The sequence below is a fragment of the Tamandua tetradactyla genome, chromosome 4, assembly GCF_023851605.1.
Source record: "Tamandua tetradactyla isolate mTamTet1 chromosome 4, mTamTet1.pri, whole genome shotgun sequence".
Taxonomy (NCBI): Eukaryota; Metazoa; Chordata; class Mammalia; order Pilosa; family Myrmecophagidae; genus Tamandua; species Tamandua tetradactyla.
Genome location: NC_135330.1, coordinates 176,326,524 through 176,347,004, shown reverse-complemented (window position 1 = coordinate 176,347,004; position 20,481 = coordinate 176,326,524). Strand labels below are relative to the sequence as shown.

Genomic DNA, 20,481 nt, shown 5'->3' with positions numbered 1-20,481 from the left:
AGAAACCCTGTTTTAGAGTTGAAGGATTTCACTATTCAAGGTTTCTCCTCGTTCATTTTATGACCAGTGATACTCATTGCTGAGAAAGAAACAAAGAAGTATGACCCCAAAGTGGTTGCACCTAAAACTTAAGCTTCATTTTCACTATGATTTAATTTTTTTTTCTGAGGACAGAACTTGAACACACAGGATGTATATTGATCATTATTTTTAAACAACCAGAACATTTGGTATTTACAGTAAGTCAGTCTTTGCCTTTGTTATTACTAAGTGTCTCCCAGGAATTATATTCGAATGAAAATCATATACATGCTCAGGTATTCAAGACATCACTATTCTCCACATTTGTAAAGTCCAGCTTTTCTGCCTTTCTCCTCTCCCTGCACATCCATGTTTTTGAATGGTGGTGAAATGCCTGAGGTTTGGAGTCCCCAAAACCTAAATTAGACTGAAGATCCACTTCTTTCCACTTGCTTGCCCTATAGCAAATTACATCATTTGGCAATGTGCATCAGTGACATCATTTGAAGGATGAGGACAGTATCAGTTCTTACCTTACCTTAAGTATTGGAGTTTATTATGTGTATTTTTATTTTGATCAACTGTGGTGGGCTGGATCCTGCTCTTTATGGCTTTTAAAGTTCTTTCATACACATTGTATATATGTAATTGGAGATATTTATTTGTATGTATGTAATATATATGATTACATTTGATGCCTTCTCAATCAATAATCTTGGGAAGCAGAAAGGTAAAGAACTGTGATTTATATTTTGTCAGCTAAGGAAATTGGAGTGCATAGTATTAAATTGACCTGTCCCAAAATCCCAGGCAGCCTAGATCCCCTGCTTCCTGACTCCTAGACAAGGTCTAGCTCTTGACACGTAAGCTCCTCAACATTGCTGGGCCTGAAACCTGCATGGTGAAGGCAGTGATTTATTCAAGTCATATCTGAAAGCCTACATGTGGCCAATACACTGAGACACACCAGATTCAAGTGAATTCATAGCCATTTGGAAGCTGTTTATTCAACAGACTCAAAAGCTTATAAATATTGGAAGATAGAGCATCTTTCTGTAATCTAATCACTGTTTGTTTTACACTTCATGATGCATGTGAGTAATGGCATTGAAGACTTCAGCATCTTCTTTGATCATTTGTTCTTTTGTGGTTTCCACGTTAGAGAAAACCTGCTGCTGAGACAAGTATTATTAATTGCACATTGTTTTGTGTTTCTAATGTTTCATTTCACTGACTCCTCTTTTTTTTTTTCTGCCTTAGTTTTCAGATTCCTGCTGTTTTCTATATTTAACCATTTGTAGATAGGGATCTTTTAATCCACTTTAATCTTTGGATATGAATTGAAGTTGATGAAATTGTTTGCTACAGTCTTGTCAGCATTTCTGCATTCAGAACTATTTGTTGACTCAATGGCAGTAATACAGGTTTTCCCACACAGTCTATCTGACACTTGCAAGTCCAGTCTGCACCAACTTCCATTGTATTAAGCAAATAGCCATACTGCTCTGAAATTCCACTCATTGTTAACTCTAAAGCAACAGGATTTTCTCCAGTTCACCGAAAGCCAAACCTATTGTGATCAGAAAACTCTCTCCAGATGAAATCTGAAAAGAATCATATGACCCAGAAAAAAGATTAGCCTTCAGGAAGTCTTTGGGCTTTGCCATTTTTGTCAAGACATCCCCAGAGGGAGTGGAAAATAATCAAGTAAAATCTATTTCTGGACTGAAGCCCATTTCAAAATACAAACTATGAACTTTCAAATTTGCAAGACAGGGCTTCTCAAAATAACAGCCTCAAAACTGGGCTATGTCTAACCCAAAGGGAAAAGAAGCAATTCAAAACAAGGGATTTAGTAACTTCTAATTCCCTCATTTTCAATTCAAAAGGGAGTATAAGTGTTGATATTAGGCTGTAGCTCAATTGCACATACCAATCAGCTAGTTTGCTGTGACACATGAATCCTCAGAGATTCGTCATTACCCAGGATTTCTGTCATTTCAGATGAATTTTCCACCTTGTTGGAAACAACATCCTGTACTTCCCTAATCTTCTGTTTTTCTATACTTGCATCTAGGGAGACTCAATTTAAATTACGGTGTTCCAGACAAAAAAAAAAAGCCTTCATGAGAAACAAAACCAATATCTTTTATATTTGAAAAAGTATGTTGTAAAAAGGTTTGTTCCAAAGGCATTTGACATTTGTTTACCAGAAGGAATGCAAAGGTTTCCAATTCGAGACTTGGATTTAGGTAAAACAGTTAAACCGGATTTAAACAAGATTAGAAAACAGATAAATAAAGCTGAAAAAAATGAATTGTAAAGGTATAGGTCCCCAGAAACCTGCTACTAGAATGTTAAACCAATTCCAAAGATTCGGGGGCTGGTAGGACACAACTCCAACAAGTGTGTTTTATTGAAACAGGAAAGCGTGAACTCTTCTGGTCCATGACATATCCTGTTATTTCATGGATGGGAGAAGCATGTAGCACTAACATTTTTCATTTAGTATCATTAGGAATAATGGAAGTGTTCCATATTGGTCTGTTTATATACTAGCTATCTATTGTTGCATGATAAATTTATCCCAAAACTTACTGGACACAATCAGTAATAATCATTTATTACCTCATTGTGGCAGCCAGCCTCCAAAATGGCCCACTGGGACCCCCACTTTCTGGCATTCACACCTTTGTTTAGTCCATTTCTACAGTGACTAGGACTGGTCTGTGTAACCAATAGGACACTGTGGAGAAAACAATGTGTGATTTCCAAGGCAATGTCATAAAAGATATTGTGGTTTCCCATTGCCCTCTCCTTTGGATGATTCCCTCTGAGAGAAGGCAGCTACCATGTCATTAAGGAGCTCAGGCAGCTGCTGGGGAGGTCCACAGGAGAGTGATGGAGGTTTCGGGAGGCATGAAGCCTCCTTAACAGCCACCTGTGGGAACAATCTTGAAAATGGATCCTCAAGAAGCAGTCTAGCATTTGTAGGAATACAGCCCCAACCAACATCTTGACAGCAGCTCATGAGAGACCTTGAGCCAGAAGACACACAGCTAACCTACTCAGGAATTCCAGGGTCACATAAACTGAACAAATAAATATTTATTGTTTTAAGACACTAAGTGATTGAGGTACTTTTTATGCATGAATAAATAACTACTAATGTGGATCAGGACTTTAGGAATGGTTTATTTAACTAGTTTTTGCAAGGTGACAACCAAAATATTAGTCAGGGCTGCAATCATTTGAGTGCTTGATTAGAGCTGAAGAATCTGCTTCCAAGATGACTCATTTCCATGGTAGATGAGTTGGTGCTGGCTGTTGGTGGAAACTTGGTTCCTTTTCCTGTGGACCGCCTCACAGACTGCCTAAGTATTCTCACAACATGGAGTTTCACTTCTTCCAGAGCAGGTGACCTGAGAAAAAGAGTAAAGAGGAAGTAATAATACATTTTATAATGTAGTATATATCATCACTTCTGCAACATTTTGTTAGAAGTAAATCATTAAGTCTGTCAAGGGAGGGAACTGAGGAACATCTTTATTTTCTGAAACTTTTTATTTTGAAATGATTTCAAACTTACAGGCAGTTGCAAAAATAATGCACAACCCATACAGAGAACTCCAACATAAAAAAAAATATGGGACAGTTCATGAATTTGTGTGTCCTCCTTGCACAGGGGTGATGTTAATCTTCTATTTGTCATTCTGGTTTATAGTGTGCTGCAAAATGAGTACTAGGCACCAGCTTTTGAAAGGATAAACATCAAAGAATTTATGGCCATATAATAAAGCCAACAAAGATTGTGCTCTGACTAAAAATGATTTTATGTTCCTCCCAGATGCAAAATACCTGCACTACCTCTGAACAAATAAACAAACAAACAAAACCAAATCTCATTCATTACAGAATCAATTTAACTCAAGTTCAAGAATCTTGACATCTAAATCAAATCCAAGTATGAATGAAAGCCCCTCAGATGTGGCCCCTCAGCTCCTATCTGAAGATCTGTCAACTAAAGAGACAAGTTGTCTATGCAACACACCAATATAGGAATGTGGGGCAAGTATAGGGTACTGGTGTAAACACTCCCTTTCAAAAAATGGGTAAAACACTCTTTTTTCAAAAATGAGAGGCATGCAGCACTCACTGGTCCCTAGTAATTCTGAAATCTAGTAGAGCACATGTTAGCAGATACTTAATTGGGATTCAAGGTGTTAGAATAATTCTCCATGGCTCTCGGTTCTGGCCAATAAATTATTCTTTATTCTATGAAAGGCAGCTGGTGTTTCCAAATGAATATTTTTCTTACCCTGATTCTTCCCTGTAGAAATTTTGAGTTCCCAAAACCTCTTTGCAACTGTGTTGTCTCTGTCCCTTCCAGTCCAAGAGAGTAGTAATTCTTAACAATAAAATTGTTTTTAAAAACTTATGCATCTTTTATGATTCCTATTGGAGTAAAAGCCGTTAGCCAAAAGCACACCCACAAGTTTCTTTTATAATAGTCTTTCTCTACCTTGTGTTTCTGCTGAGACTTGTGAAGGAAAACGGCTTTCAGCTTCTTACTAGGCATTGTTTGAATGGTCCTCTGAGGCACATGTATTTCTGAAATCTTAACCAAGGAGTTTAGAATCATGCCTCCGCTGTATCTTCCTAAGGTGATTTGATATTGCCCTGAATTTGATCTTTGCCCCAGAGCCTTTTTTTGTTAATTAGAGAAGTTGTAGGTTTACAGAAAAATCATGCATAAAATACAGAGACCCCATATACAACCTGTCATACGCACAATTTCCTTATTATTAACATTTTGCATTAGTAGGATAACTTTAAAATTATGCTAAAATTCATAAAACAATATTAATGTTTAACATGAATATTTTATGTTAAAATTCATAAAACAATATTACTATAATCATATTATTAATTATAGGCCATAGTTTACATTAGGGCTCACTTTTGTGCTGTACACTCTCTAAGTTTTTTTTTCCTAATTTTTAACCTAGTAACCTATAAGCTCCCTAAATTTTCTCTCTCTTAGCCACATTCAAACATATCATTGAGTGGTGTTAATTATACCCTCAATGTTGTGTTGCCATCATTCCATCCATTACCATAACTTTCTATTACTCCAAACAGAAGCTCTATTTTTCATGTCCTTTGGCTAGTTGCACATCTTCTTTGGAGAGATGTCTATTTAATCCTTTTGCCCATTTTTAATTGGGTTGTTTATCTTTTTATTGTTGAGTTGTAAGATTTATTTAAGTATTTGGAATATTAAACCTTATCCAATATGTGGACTCATCTGAGGGACTGATTTCCAAGATGGTTCACCCACAGAGCTGGCAAATTGGTTCTGGTTATTGGCAAGAGACCTCAATTCCATTCCATCAGGGGCTCTTCAAAAGTTTGTATGGGTATTCTTATGACATGGCCAGATATCCAAGAGACCAGGGCAGAAGTGATCATGTCTTTTATGACATAGTCTCACAAATGACTCACCATCCCTTCTACCACATTCTACATGCTCAAATCAAATCACTAAGTCCAGACCACATTCAAAGGAAAAATAGTTAGGCTCCACCTTTTGAAAGGAGATGTACTGAAGATTTTGTGGATATATTTAAAAACTACCACAGTCTGCCTCTAAAATGAGAATTTCTGGGACAATTTCAGAATTTCCCAGAAATCCTCTGCTCTTGAAACAGACCAGCATACTGAGATAAAACTAACCAGACCAGCATACTTAGATAAAACTAAAATATTAGATCTATCCCAATACCCAGCAAATCTACAGGGCAAGTCAATAGAATCAGGAGCTGCAGAGTCATCCTGCAAATTTGAAAATGGAAGCTGGCTTTGCCTCACAGACCTGCAGGACTGTAGCAGGCTTCTCATCCAGGAAGAGTCCAGGTCGGGAGAACGTATGCTGATCCACGAAAGAAGGCAAAATGGCTTGTAAAAATTCATGAAATAAAATAATTTCCATAGCTGAGAAGGAGGAAAAGTGGGTACAGATTTTTGGTCAATACTTAAAGTTCTCTGTGTAATACCAACTGATTTCATTAGTATGCTTTATAAGTTCCAAAGCACTTTCACACATCTAATTTCATGTTACTATTAAATACTGCTATTGATACACTCATGGTGGATGTATTAGTTAGGATTCTCTAGAGAAACAGAATCAGTAGGAAATATCTGTAGATATAAAATTTATAAAAGTGTCTCACGTAACCGTGGGAATGTAGAGTCATAAATCGGTAGGGCAGACTGTGAGCTGATGACTCCAATGAAGGGTCTGGACAAACTCCACAGGAGAGGCTCACAGGCCGAAGCAGGTAGAGAGAGTGTCTCTTCTGAAGCCTCTTTAAAAGCCTTCCAGTGATTAGATTAAACATCACTCATTGCAGAAGATACTACCTTTGGTTGATTATAAATGCAATCAGCTGTGGATGCAGCCAATGTATTCATAATTTAATTCTATGAAATGTCCTCATAGCAACAGACAGACCAGCGCTTGCCCAATCAGACAAACCACCTGGCCAAATTGCCACATGAACCTGACCATGACAGTGGATTACTAGGTAGTTTGGTATTTGGATACATACTTGTTTGTGTCGGTCTGAAGGACAGAAGGTAGAGATGATCAATATTTTATAAAATATTCACAATAAACATGAATATGGGAAAATATCTACAAATAAAGCAGTTGGTACAGCTATTTGGTAAATAACAGCTATTTAAATTCAATATACCTTTAGCATGGTCTTCAAGAAATCTGAAATCTTATGCAGAAGGTGGAGGTATACGCAGCTCTCTGTAATATAAGGTTTGTTGTCATCATATTCATAATAAGGGAACTAATAGAGTGGTATGAGAGCCTGAAATAAGGAAACTAATTTTAACCAAGAGGATAGGGATATTTCTCAGAGACCTTAATCTTGGAATAGCAGTAGAATTTTTCTTTCAAGAGGAGAAAGGAGAGGATAATCTAGGCAAAGAAAACAAATGCAGCCAAAGGTTTGAAGGTAATTTTATGTACCAGGTGCTCCCTGTGCCTCCCACCCTGACTAGACTGTGAAGTGAATGAGGCAGAATAAGACAGTGAGTGATGGAGGAGGAGGTCAGATAGGCTGAGACCAGATTTGGAAGGGCTTTGCACTGCTGGCTCAAAAATCTGGACCCTTCTGAAGTCAAATGGGAACTATGGGAGACTTTTTTTTTTCATTTTTTTGTTCTGAAATATAATGTATATACAAAAATGTCAATAAATTTCGAAGTACATTTTAACAAGGAGTTATAGAATGAATTTTAAAGCTTAGCATGGGTTACAGTTCCACGATTTTTTGTCTAGCTGCTCCAAGACACTGGAGACCATCAGGAATATCAATATAATGATTCAGCAGTCATATTCATTTTTTAAATCCTATCTTCTCTGTTACACTCTTCCTCTTTAAATAACACATATACGTAAAAGCAATAAATTTTGAAGTGCATCACTGCAATTAGCTGAAGAACAGATTCCAGAGTTTGGTATGGGTTACAATTCCACAATTTTAGGTTTTTATTTCAAGCTGCTCTAAGGTACTGGAGGCTAAAAGAAATATCAGTATAATGATTCACCACTCATACACATTTGTTAAATCTGACCTTCTCTGTATAATTCCACCATCACCTTTGATCTTTCTCCCACTCTCTAGGGGTATTTGGGCTATGTCCATTCTAACATTTTCACGTTTGAAGGGGCTGTTGGTAATACAGGATGGGGGATGGAACTAGGTGATGTTCTAAAAAGTATGGACCCTCTGCATTTCAGAACTTATCAGGTCCAGGGACCCATTTGGAGGTTGCAGTTTTAGAAAGTTACCCTAGTTCATGGAACCTTTATAGAATTTTATATACCTTTTTGTAGCAGCACCATGTTTGATCATATGTTTACACCATCATTCACCAATCTACTTCTCAGTCAGTGCATCTTTCAGCCACCTCCATCTACTAGGCCTCATGTATAATATTCAAAGCCAACAGGCCATCAACACTTTCAATTTTAGATAATTTCATTGTTCCTAAGAGAAAGATAGCCAATAAACACACCCTCACCAAATAGAAAATCCAAACCTACCCCTAACTCTTGTCCCTCCTTCTTTACCCCTGGTATTGCTGCAGTACTGTTTATGTTTTCCTTTTAAACACAGCCCATAGCATGCAATAACATTTTCCCCCTATACATCGACGTTATACAGTCTTTGTACAAGATTCATACCTTTATGCAAGAATTTATTTATATTTGTAGTATTAATTGGCGGGACACATGAGTCTATACAATCCCTCTCAATCATGTTCACCTTTAATATGGTAATTTTACTTATAGACCCACTAGAGAAGCACCTTCACTTCTATCTATTCCTTTACATTTGAGTTCAACCTCATTAGCTAACCATTTAGCCATCTCTAGCTTCTGTGTATCTCTAGGTCCCCTATATTCTGTATTATAAGCCTCTGACTTTACCTTTACCATGGTCATAAAAGTGGAATTATACAGTATCTATCCTTCTGTGTCTGGCTTATTTCACTCAGGATTTTATCTTCAAGGCTCATCTATTTTGTCATGTACTTGAAGACATCGTTTCATTTTATCAGCTGCATAATATTCCATCATGTGTATAAACATATTTTGTTAATTCACTCGTCTGTTGATGGGCACCTGGATTGTTTCCATCTTTTAGCAAATGTGAATAGTGCTGCTATGAACATCAGTGTGCAAATGTTTGTTTTTGTCACAGCTTTCAGCTTTTCTGTTTGTATACCAAATAGTGGTATTGCTGGGTCAAAGGGAAATCGATATTTAGTTTTCTGAGGAACTACCAGACTGTCTTCCATAGCATCTGTACCATTATACAATCCCACCAGCAGTGCGTAAGTGTTCTCATTTCTCCATATCCTCTCCAACATTTGTAGTTTCTTGTTTGTTTAATAGCAGCCATTCTTAAAGGTGTGAGGTGGTATCTCATTGTAGTGTTGATCTGCATTTCCCTTATAGCTAATAAGAATAAGCATCTCATCATGTGCTTTTTAGCCATCTGTATTTGTTCTTCAGAAAAATGTCTGTTCACATCTTTAGCCCACTTTAAAATTGGGTTGTTTGTATTTTTGTTATTGATAAAGGAGATTTCTGAGCAGGAAAATGACAATCAGATCGGTGCTTCATGAACCTTAATTATTAACCCTTACCTCCCCCCCGCCATTTTAACATAATATATGTATCTTTATTGATCTTAGAAGCACATTTAACATCTCATGGTTTGCTCTGAGAACTAATTATTTTAATATATGAGAATAAACAAATACGTTAATGTACTAGGAAGGTTTTGGCCAAAAAATAATAGAGCAAAATATTTGGAAATGTTTGCAATGTGAATAAAATATAATCCCCTCTCTTCATTATAATAACAATAAAAACAACCAAGAATCATGGCTCATTCTGCAAATCTGCACATAGCATGTAAAGAAGAAGCTTATTATGACTTCAGATTTCAACAATATCGAAGAGTGGATTTTATTAAATGACCACCCATGCGCTGTCTTTAGAGTTTACCCTCCCCTGGACTTTATACAAGTGTAACACATCTTACTAAACAAAAATACATCAGAAAGAGCAAAACTGGATTTCTTTCCCTTTCTTCTTTGATCCTCATTGTTCTCCTGTATCAGGATCCACGTGTGGCAGATGCTTCGAGGGAAGGATGGCACGCTCATGCCCAGTATGGGATGGGGCTAAGCTCAGGACCAGGCCAACACATCAGGGCTTTCTCAGATTCCAAAGTTCCTGAGTTTATAAAAGGTAAGGCATAATGTCCTTCTTTGTTTGTAGCCCTTTTGCATTTATTTTTATAGTAGGGCTTGGATTAAGCAGATACAAACAGGGAATTATCAAAAAGTTCCCTCTAAATGGTTGTCCCAAAGCTCAATTAAAAAATGAAGCAGAAAACTCCAGAACTTAACTCATTTTTCAACCAGCGTTCCCAAGATATTTGTTGTTGAATGATTAATGGCCAGGGTCTGGTGAGATTATACAGAAGGATACTAAGGTGAAATGCAACGCAGCGAAAATAAGCAGATGAATGAAAGGAGAAAAATAAGATCAGCCTATAAAGCAAGATTACGTTTTTTTTTTTTTTAAAAAAGGGAGAGAGAATAAAAATGATACTAGTTTAATTGTGAGCAAACACAGGAAATGATATAGCTTATATTGATTACAAACAAAATACCAAATGGGAGAACTAACCATTTATTTAGTAATTAATGTTTTAATCCAAAACATAGAATGTAGGGTATAAAGTCTAGTAATGAAACCGGAAAATGTAATAATAAATTGTTCTTATTTCTCAACATTTTTGTCTCTCTTTAATTGAAATTATATGTAAATCATTTATGTAGTGTTTAAAATCTAATGAAAATATCGTCTTTCATTCTCCACATCCACGTTTTAGTCTACTGCATTAGGATGAAAAATAAGATCTTTTAAAATAAACATAACTGTGGGCTGAATGTTAATTCATCAATATCTAGAAAAATAAAAGTGTAGATTTTAAAAATCAATTCCTTTTGCAGCTTCAGAAGATTTCATATTTGAACTCTTACATGTAAGTGTGAGTAAAAGTTCTAGGGAGGGAAAAGCAGTGTGCGGGAAACTAGATGGAACTCATCTCATTTCTCCTGTACTTAGTATTGTATGAGGCAAGATTGCAAGATGAGTTTAAACATAGGAAGAGTAAGGCCCCTCAAATTAAGAATTAATAAAGCACACATAATTTCTTGACCTCCGCTCTGTGCTATTTACTGAAAAGAGGGGGATCTTTAAAGAGGAGAGATCTTCTTTTTCTTCCTAAACAGGTTTCATAAAAGGGAAAGAGGAGCAAAGGGAACATTTCCTATGGCAGCTGTTGACTGTCTTCTTATCCATCCTGGGGGACTATTTGCTGTCTTTGAAAGCCATTCCTTTGTTAGCGTTTTTATATTCCATCTTCGGCAACACTCACAGGAAGCACATACGAGATGCTGAGCTATTGTGCTCACTAAACTATTATCCTCACAGCCTGGGTATTCTGTGTCAAGAAAAGAGATAGCCTGGAGTCCAGTGGAGCATTTAGCTGATTTCTTTGGGGTTACCTACCACTTTCCAGAGGAGAGGGGAACATCTAACCTTCTCTGAGCTCTGTCTCTGCTCCACTTGAAAACTGTCCCCAGAGTGACACTTCATAGATAACAGTCCCTCAAACTCCAATGGCTCACGTTCTGAAATAGGTCCAAGCTTCTGGACTGAGAGAGCCAGTTAATACCTCAGTTTTTGTACCCTTGCCTCTGCTAGCCTAAGATGTGAGTTCTGTCACTGAAAAGAAAAAAGACAGAAAACAAACAAACACCAACAAAAGCACAGATGGTGACGTTCCAAACCATCGCTTCCAGTAGAAAGGTAGATGTGAAAGGAAATGAGGAAAGAGCCTGGAGAAAGCTGCCAGTGAAGGAAGAGACCCATTGGAGCTCAAAATGAAAGATGAGTGAAAACAGATTTACACTGGAAATTTTCTGCAGATCAGCAAATATGAAGAAACTATAATTGTAAAAGATGTATTGTTAATGTTTTCAGTCCAAAAAGAGAGCAATATGCTGTATTTCTCTCTAAAATTTGTCATTTTTAAAGCTTCTAATATCATTGGCAATCTTTGAGCCAGAAACCAGCAGAATTTCACTAATTAATTTTGACTCTGTAATTTCTCCCAGAAAGTTCTTCCCATGATCTGACAGCACAGTACAAAATACATGAAAATATTAAGGAATGATTTGATAATTGCAATGGTAAGCCAATCCATAAGGGGTATACTCCAAGCCTTAGCTATGGAGACTGGCTAGAAAGTACTTTTTATTTCATCAAGAACAGAAATAGTGGGTGTGCAGGGGTAGTTCAGTGTGGAATTCTCTCTTGCCATGCGGGAGACTCGGGTTCGGTTCCCAGCTCATGCACTTCCCAAACAACAAACAAGCAAACAAACAGATGAAAAATCAAACCAATAAAAATTCAACAAATGGTACTGCAGTAAGGTAGTACTCACATGGAAAAAGAATGAAATGTGACCCCCGCCACACAGCATACAATAAAAAGAACAGAAATAGTGCTAGAGGTTTACTCCAAAACGATTGATAGAATTTGGAGGAAGAGGGGGGAAATGAAGTGATTTGAATATGTTATCGACAAAAACTGCAATATCATTTAATACAACCAAATATTTGCCCCAATTTGGTCTGAAGCTTTGAAATAGATAAGATGATAAATGCTACCCAGACGCTTGAGAACAGCTAAGGGGAAACTAAAAACCTCTTTATATGCATTCTAGGTACATAGCTGGTATGTTTGATTTGAGATGACTTTCCCATTCAGTGTGGTACCATGCTGTGAAAGGTGTTCCTGAAATTAGATCACAGGATGCGGTGCTATATCTTAGAATGAATTGCATAGTTTAACGCTAAAATGCAAACCTCCATAAATATCAGTTCAAAGATTTCTCCAAGAAAACCAAATGTCTTAGTTTGTCAATGCTGCAGGAATACAATATACCAGAAATGGAATGGCTTTTTAAAATGGAATTTATTAAGTTACAAGGTTATTGTTTAGGGCCATAAAATTGTCCAAACTAAGGCATCCAGAGAAAAATACCATGACTCAAGAAAAGGTTTATGAAGTTTGGGGTTTCTCTGTCAGTTAGGAAGGTACATGGGGATGTTCCTTTGTCTTCCAGCTTCTCCTTTCAAATGGCTTCCCCTGGGTCTTTTTCTCTCTGCATCTACAACCATATCTCTCTGTGTTCACTCTGAAGCTTTTTCCAAGATTGTCCCTCTTAAAAGACTCCACTAAGCAATTCACCTTCCATGAGTGGAGACGCTTCTCCATGGAAATCACCTAATCAGGTAGTCTCAACCTCAATTGGGTGAGTCACATCTCCATGGAAACAACTTAATCAAAAAGATCCCACCCAGCAATATTGAATCGGGATTAAAGAAAATGGCTTTTCTGGGATACACAACAGTTTCAAGCTGTCACACCAGAATAATAGCAGCACAACACAAAGTCCATAAAAATATTGAAGAGATTTATTGATGCTGACAAGAACAATGTATCTGAAAATATCGGTTCCTGATGAGGATCTTTCCTGTTTGAGAAGTGCGCATAGCTATGTATATAATCAAAGATGAAGAAGGTGAAGCAGTCAAGTAATCATAAGTAGCAAATGTACGTTCGAAATTATTACAATACTGTAAAAAGACACCAAAATGGAAAGCATGAGGTAGCTTTGTTTCAGTAGATTAGTTCTAGAAGCCTAAGATGTTCTGAAAAATGGCAAAGAACTAAGGATATATTTAAATATAAAAATCACCTAAAGTGATTTTTTTTTACTGAGGAAAGTAAAAGCTGGAAATAGCCCAGGTGTCCATCAATAGGAGAATGGATTAAAAAAAAAAACCTGCTGTATATCCATACAATGCAATAATTCTCAGCTATGAAAAGGAATGAGCTATAGATAAATGCAACAACATGGATGGATCTCAAAGGCATGCTGAGTGGAAGAAATGCTGCATAAAAGAGTACACTGGTATAATTCCATTAATATGAAATTCTAGAGGAAGCAAAAGTAATCAATGATGGAAGAAAACCAGAACAATGGTTGCCATTAGGAAAGTGGGAGCAGGGGTTGACTGGGAAGGGGTATGAGGGAACTTGTCTGGAGTGATGGAAATGTTCCGTATCTCAGCAGAGTTTGGGGTTACAGAGGTGTAAACATTTACCAAACTTTGGCAAAAGTGGATTTAAAATTTGCCGTTTCATTTTATGCAAACTTTATATCAAAAGAAAAATACTACAAATAAATATTAAAGTTAAATTAATAATATGCATAGTGAAGTTTTTAGGGAAAATTGTACTAAGTGTAATTTATTTTAAAATGCATCAAAGACCCATAAGATGGTAAACTGACAGGTAAAAGGATGGTGATAGAGAAAGATATGTGCTAAAGGCAAACACAGTTGAATGTTAAGCGTGAAATACAGGTGGCAAATATATGAATATTCACTTAAAAATTCCTTCAACTTTGCTGTATCTGAAAAAAAACATAAAAATATGCAGCTAAAAATCAATTTATTTGTAACCATGCAAAATTATATCACATTTATGAGTTTTCCATCAAATTAAACCCAAATAAGTTTCTTTTAGTTCTTTGAAACTCAGTGTTATATATTACTTGACAGTTATTGGCAGATTTACCCTACATTAGTACTAATTGCATTTTTCTTCATTTTATAGAACAAAAGTTAAAGAGTCCAGCCTTCTGCAATTAATTTTAATAGAATCATTGATTAGACTTTTCCAAATAATTTATTTCTTACTTCATACCCTAGAAGGTAATCCCATTAAAAATAGCAGTGTAACATTTTAAACCAGACTTTCTAGGCTTCCCATTGAAAGATTTACATAGGTCTAAAACAAGAGTTATTTCTGCCTAATGATCTGTATGTAAAAGCAACAAAAATATAGAAGGTAGGAATAATCAATCTATAAAATGTTACATATCACCTAAGAGTTGTCTAAGTAATCAAAGACTTCCTGGTGTGGGTCATTATACGTTGCAATGGCTCCAGTTAACTAAACACTTAAAATATATGTTTCTTTTTAATTTAACATTACCTCTGCACAGCTGGGATAGTAAACTATTTTGTGTGGCCCATTCAAATATACAGCCTAATTATCTAATTCAGTCAGTAAATAAAATAAAGCAATCATCTACAGTCTAGAGAGCACCAGGGTATAGCTGGGAAGTTACAAGGAGGCACAAACACACTCCTTAACCTTGGGGAGTTTTATATTAAAGATATTTGAAAATGCAGTATGAAAACTAAGAGGAAGGGCCTATTTTCAAGGAACTTTCTGCTTAATTGAAAGATAATACAGCTACACTTAGAAATAAACACAGAATATGGTATCATAAGAAAAGGTAATGCATATAAAGTATTCTATATTATCTCCCCATTAGGATGCTGCTCTAGTTTGCTAGCTGCCAGAATGCAATATACCAGAAACAGAATGGCTATTAAAAAGAGGAATGTATTAAGTTGCAAGTTTACAGTTCTAAGGCCATGAAAAGGTCCAAATTAAGGCAAGGCTATGAAAATGTCAAAATTAAGGCACCAACAAGAGGTTACCATCACTCAAAAAAGGTCAATGAAATTTAAGGTTTCTCTCTATATACTGGAAAGGCACATGACAGAGTCTGCTAGCTTTCTCTCCCAGCTTCTTGTTTCATGAAGCAGCCTCCAGGATATTTTTCTACTTCATCTTCAAAGGTCTCTGCATTCTGCAGCTTCTTCCAAAATGGCTCCCTCTTAAAGGGCTCCAGTAAGCAACCCCACCTAGAATGGATAGAGAGGCATCTCCGTGGAAACCATCTAATCAAAATTGAACACCCACAATTGGGTGGGTCACATCTCCATGGAAACAATCAGAAAGCTTCAACCCAGCAATATTGAATGAGGATTAAAGGATATGGCTTTTCTGGGATACACAAGAATCAAATCAGCATAGATGTCAATTATAATTTGCAGCTAGTATTTTAGGTTACGGTTAATGAATACTTTATAGGTCAATAATTTCAGAGTAACAGTTTAATACTGAATTTAAAGAAGGGACAATGAATACATAATTTCTAATACTATATCTAAATACTAATGTTTGTTGAAAATTTATTTTGGGGGGGCAGTCTACTAAATAATTCTCATAATAATACTATCAGACAAATTAAGGCTTAGAGGTTGGGTTATTTGCCCAAATCTATATGGCTAATAAGAGATTAGGGGTTGGAATCCATGAGTGTCTGATTCCATAGTCCATAGGCAGAGTTGCTCCTTTTGCTAGCCTTCTAATATGCTGCAGAACAGCAGCACTTGCAGCAGAAATAAGGTCAGGATCAGTTCAAATAAAGGACTTATGTGATATTTTCCAAGTATTGTTTTGTTTTGTAAAATATCTCTAATATGTATCTAGACTAGAACTCAAATAATTTGAAATCTCATGATCTCATGAGAAAAGCAAACTGTGGAGAAAAAAAGTATTCTGGTGAATTTTTTAAAAAGTAAGCTAAAACAGGGTGCACCGGTAGCTTAGTGGTTAAAATGCCTGACTTTTGTGTGGGAGACCCAGGTTCGATTCCCAGACCATGCACTCAGAAAAAAAAGTAAACTAAAACATTCTTGAGCAATTATTTTTTACATTTAATTTAGGAGTCAGGAAAGGATATAAGGAGAGGTATGATCACAAAACATTATCCAGTACTTTCCCCTCCATGGGTAAACAATAAACATTTATTTTGAATTTTCACTGTGTATAAGATATATGTATCATTTCATACTCCATCTATTATAGTAAGAAAACTGAGGCATAGATAGCTTAGGGATATTGCCCCAGGTCATTCAGTTGGTGGAGCTGGGGGTCAAACACAAAATAAATGCTATTTATTCCTGAGCCCACACTGAACTATACTGTGTGGTCCCAAAAATGCAGTATATACTCTTCGTCCTTATCAGTTCCTCTGTATTTGGGCAAATTTTATTTTAATAGTGTGTAATGTATCTATTCATCTGCTGTGCCTTTTCATTTCTTATTCTTAAATCTCTTGGAAAAAATATATCACTCTCAAATAGTCATTTCTGATATGACCATTTGCTTCCTTGCTTTAGGTTACAGTATGAAATGGGGGAAGAAGGTTGTGGTGGCTTGGAGCTATGTACCCTGGAAAAGCATGGGCTTGATCTTAACCCATTCCTGTGAGTGTGATCCCATTGTAAATAGAACCTTTTGATGAGGCTACTTCTGTTAAGGTGTGGCCCAACCAAATTAGATGGGTCTTAAACCTTTTATTGGAGTCATTTATAAGCACATGAAATTCAGACACTTACAGAGAAAACCCTGGAAGAACCTGGAAGTCAGAGGAACCCAGAGGAACTCAGAGAAGCCAAGAGAGGCTGTTAAGTGCATTGGCAAGGGACAGAAAAGCCAAACCCACAGTCTTTGGGGAGAAAGTGTCTTCCTGTTGACACCTTAGTTTTGGACTTCTCTGTGCTTCAAAACTGAGCCAATAGATCCCAGTCATGTAGGCCAACCCGATGCATGGTGTTTGTTTTAGCAGTCAGGAAACTAGAGCAGAGGTATATACCATTTCATGGCTTTTCTCTTCTTCTGTATTGAGGGGTTGTCCTTAGTTGAAGACACCCCAAAGGACAGATATTTGAGATGGAACAATGTATACAAGGGTCAAATCATCCTTGGCAACAACGAGTGAAATGTCTTAGGTATCTCTATCTCTACTATGTATTGATATATGTAGGTGCCTATTTATGTAGATGTATATGTGTACATATACAAATGGCATATATAAATATATAGAGAGAGAGATATGTCATGGCAGTAACTTCTGTCAGCAACCACAGTGCAATTCAGACCCTACCCAGAGTTAGGCGAGATTACATGGGTCAAGGGCACAGTCCTCAAAAGACTGCTCTCACTTAGACACCAGTTGCAAGTCTGGGGGCTTCCAGGACACCTTTACTTCTGGCCAACTGGCTACAAATTCAGAGCTTCTCACCTCCACTCAGGTTTCATTACTTGCTAGAAACACTCACAGAGTCCAGGAAAGTGCTATACTTACTATCACAGTTTTCTTATCTCAAAAAAAAGATATCAATCAGAAGAGATGCATGTTGTGCTGGTTTGAAAAGATGTATAGACCCTAGAAAAGCCATGTTTTAATCAAAATCCCATTTCATAAAGGCAGAGTAATCCCTATTCAATAGTGTATGTTTGAAACTGTAATCAGATCATCTCCCTGGAGATGTGATTTAGTCAAGTGTAGTTGTTAAACTGGATTAGGTGACGTCATGTCTCCACCCATTGGGGTGGGTCTTGATAAGTTTCTGGAGTTCTATAAAAGAGGAAGTATTTTGGAGAATAAGAGATTCAGAGAGAGCAGAGAATGCTGCAGCACCATGAAGCAGAGTCCACAAGCCAGAGACCTTTGGAGATGAAGAAGAAAAATGCATCCCGGGGAGCTTCATGAAACAGGAAGCCAGGAGATAAAACTAGCAGATGACACCGTGTTTGCCATTTGCCCTTCCAGCTGAGAGAGGAACCCTGACTGTATTCGCCATGTGCCTTCTCACTTGAGAGAGGAACCCTGAACTTCATCAGCCTTCCAAGGTATCTGTCCCTGGATGCCTTTGATTAGACATTTCTATAGACTTCTATGGACATTTTCTCAGCCTCAGAATTGTAAACTAGCATCTGATTAAATTCCCCTTTTTAAAAGCCATTCTGATTCTGGTATATTGCATTCTGGCAGCTAGCAAACTAGAACACATGTAGAGCAATGGCTGAGAGTGGCTCAAATGCAAAGCTTCGGTGTCCTCTCCATATGGAGTCAGAATGCATCCATGTTATAATCTAAGATATATGCATATAGATAGATGACAGAGAGAGAGATAGTTTTGTTTTGGTTTTTTTTCTCTTAAGAGTGGGTAGGTGAAGTTTAATGCTCACTTTCTACAATGAAGAATTTTCTCTTCCAAATTCATTTTTATCTAAACCAGTTAGTAGTGTAGTAGAATGCTCATTGCTGTTTGTCTTAGGTAGCTTCAAATCCAAGGATTTTATATATGTATACTCTATCTTTGACAGTCACAAGCTGTATAATCAGCTTCTTCTGTTTGTTATAAGAAAAGGCTTCCCCAGTTGAGTGTCCACCAGCCATACTTCTACCCTGAATCTTTAGACCTAGCACTCAAAGGTCCTTCCGACTAGCATCCTTTTCATTATGAAAACTATGCTATCATGCCTCCAACTCAAAAGCATTATGTGCTGATTTAAGCATGTCTCTATGTTCAAAAAATAATAATAAATAATACTTAAAACTCTGTGTTATAATATTCCTTGTATTGCCATACCCATATAACTCATCTTGATATACCCAACCTCTGTCTAAGCCATGATGTTCTATGTTTAATAACTTAATAAAAATACCTTAATTTTACCTCTAACATTTTTCTGGACAAAGAGGCACAAAACAATTATGTTTTTAAAACCTTCAGAAAGGAGGCACATAAAAATTATAATCCATAATTCAAACGCTTTTTTTTCCACAAAGATAATTAATTAAACATTCTCCTTTGAGAGTTTCTTTTTGTGCAAAAGAAAACTGGTTAGAGCAAACTGTTCTCTCTACCACTTTTTGACATGTTGGGCAGAAATATTAACATCTTTAAAGAAAAATGGAAAATGTGCCAGACTGTGAAGAAGGACTAGGGCAACCAACCTAAAATCGAGACATTGATTTTGTTGTTTCCCTTTCCTTGATTCCTTGCAGATGTTCTCCTAGGAAATAACAGTGATCCAAAAGAAAGGAAAGCAATATATAGTCCTAACCTTTTTTTAACAATTTAATCTGATCATGATAACAAAGAAAGAAATGACAGGCTGGCTCCATCACCAAGACGCTTTCAGGGATGGCACATTAGTGTTGCTTCCCCTTAACCACAGCCTTTGTTCTATGCACAAACCTCCCAATTCCACCTGAGATCTTTTTGTGGTTATAAGGAAGTCAGAACTGTGCAGGAGGGTCTTCTCACTCCTACATCTTTCAAGCGTCTGGCTAACAGAAACATGCTCTTCTAATTTCAGTAACTCAACATATTCTATTTCTACCAATGCAATAAAATAAACAAAACAGGCCCTTAGTTAACTTTTCCATGTTATCTGAATACTCCCCACACATGCACACACATCTCCAAAAACAATCCTTCCTGTTTGGATGGTAGTTTGCCAGTTCCCTCCATAGGCCTTTGCTGTTGAAAACAGTATTAGTTAAAAAGCATTCAGGCTTTATCATAAAATAGTGACAGTTCCTGACCTTTGCTTCAGAGGTGAGCCTTACATTTAATGTATATTTATCAACATCCCTTACTTGGTTTCTTCTGTTATAGATGAACTACTTACTTGTCAGTGCCTTGTTGATATAAATATTATATCATAAAAATGACAGCAGAAAATCATGAGCCCATCCAGTCTTCCGTTGATCTTATTCAAAAGGCAGCATGTGCTAGAAAGTAATACCTCTGTGATGACTGGACTAAAGTAAACATCAAACCTCCATAGATGCAGCACAATCACCAGCCCTGCTCCACCTTTGCCATCATATGTTCACCTCCTTACAGTGTTTCAAATGCTAAACAAATAACAGTTTTAACTTGGAGTAAAGTGCTGGCTTTTCAGCAGTGGTTATTTTCCATGCATCAGTCTTTCAAAAGTTTCTAAAATTTGAAAGAGTAATTAAAAATAAAAGATATTTAGCCATGTGATACTATGTG

General features: G+C 36.7%; 1 long non-coding RNA gene and 1 other non-coding gene across 7 annotated transcripts; both read right to left on the bottom strand.

Moving 5' to 3' along the window:
- Window positions 1–3,196: 3,196 nt before the first annotated feature.
- LOC143679540 (uncharacterized) lies at window positions 3,197–5,467 on the bottom strand. 6 transcript variants are annotated; one of them, XR_013173824.1, is made up of 4 exons: window positions 5,104–5,467; window positions 4,544–4,639; window positions 4,340–4,429; window positions 3,197–3,443 (listed from the first exon to the last, which is right to left on the bottom strand). It is a non-coding gene; the product is annotated as an uncharacterized LOC143679540 (long non-coding RNA). The 6 variants fall into 6 exon arrangements; XR_013173826.1 differs by having other exon boundaries at window positions 5,308–5,467; XR_013173822.1 differs by lacking the exon at window positions 4,340–4,429.
- LOC143681923 (U6 spliceosomal RNA) lies at window positions 3,662–3,764 on the bottom strand. Its single transcript, XR_013174964.1, has one exon. It is a non-coding gene; the product is annotated as a U6 spliceosomal RNA (small nuclear RNA).
- Window positions 5,468–20,481: the final 15,014 nt, after the last annotated feature.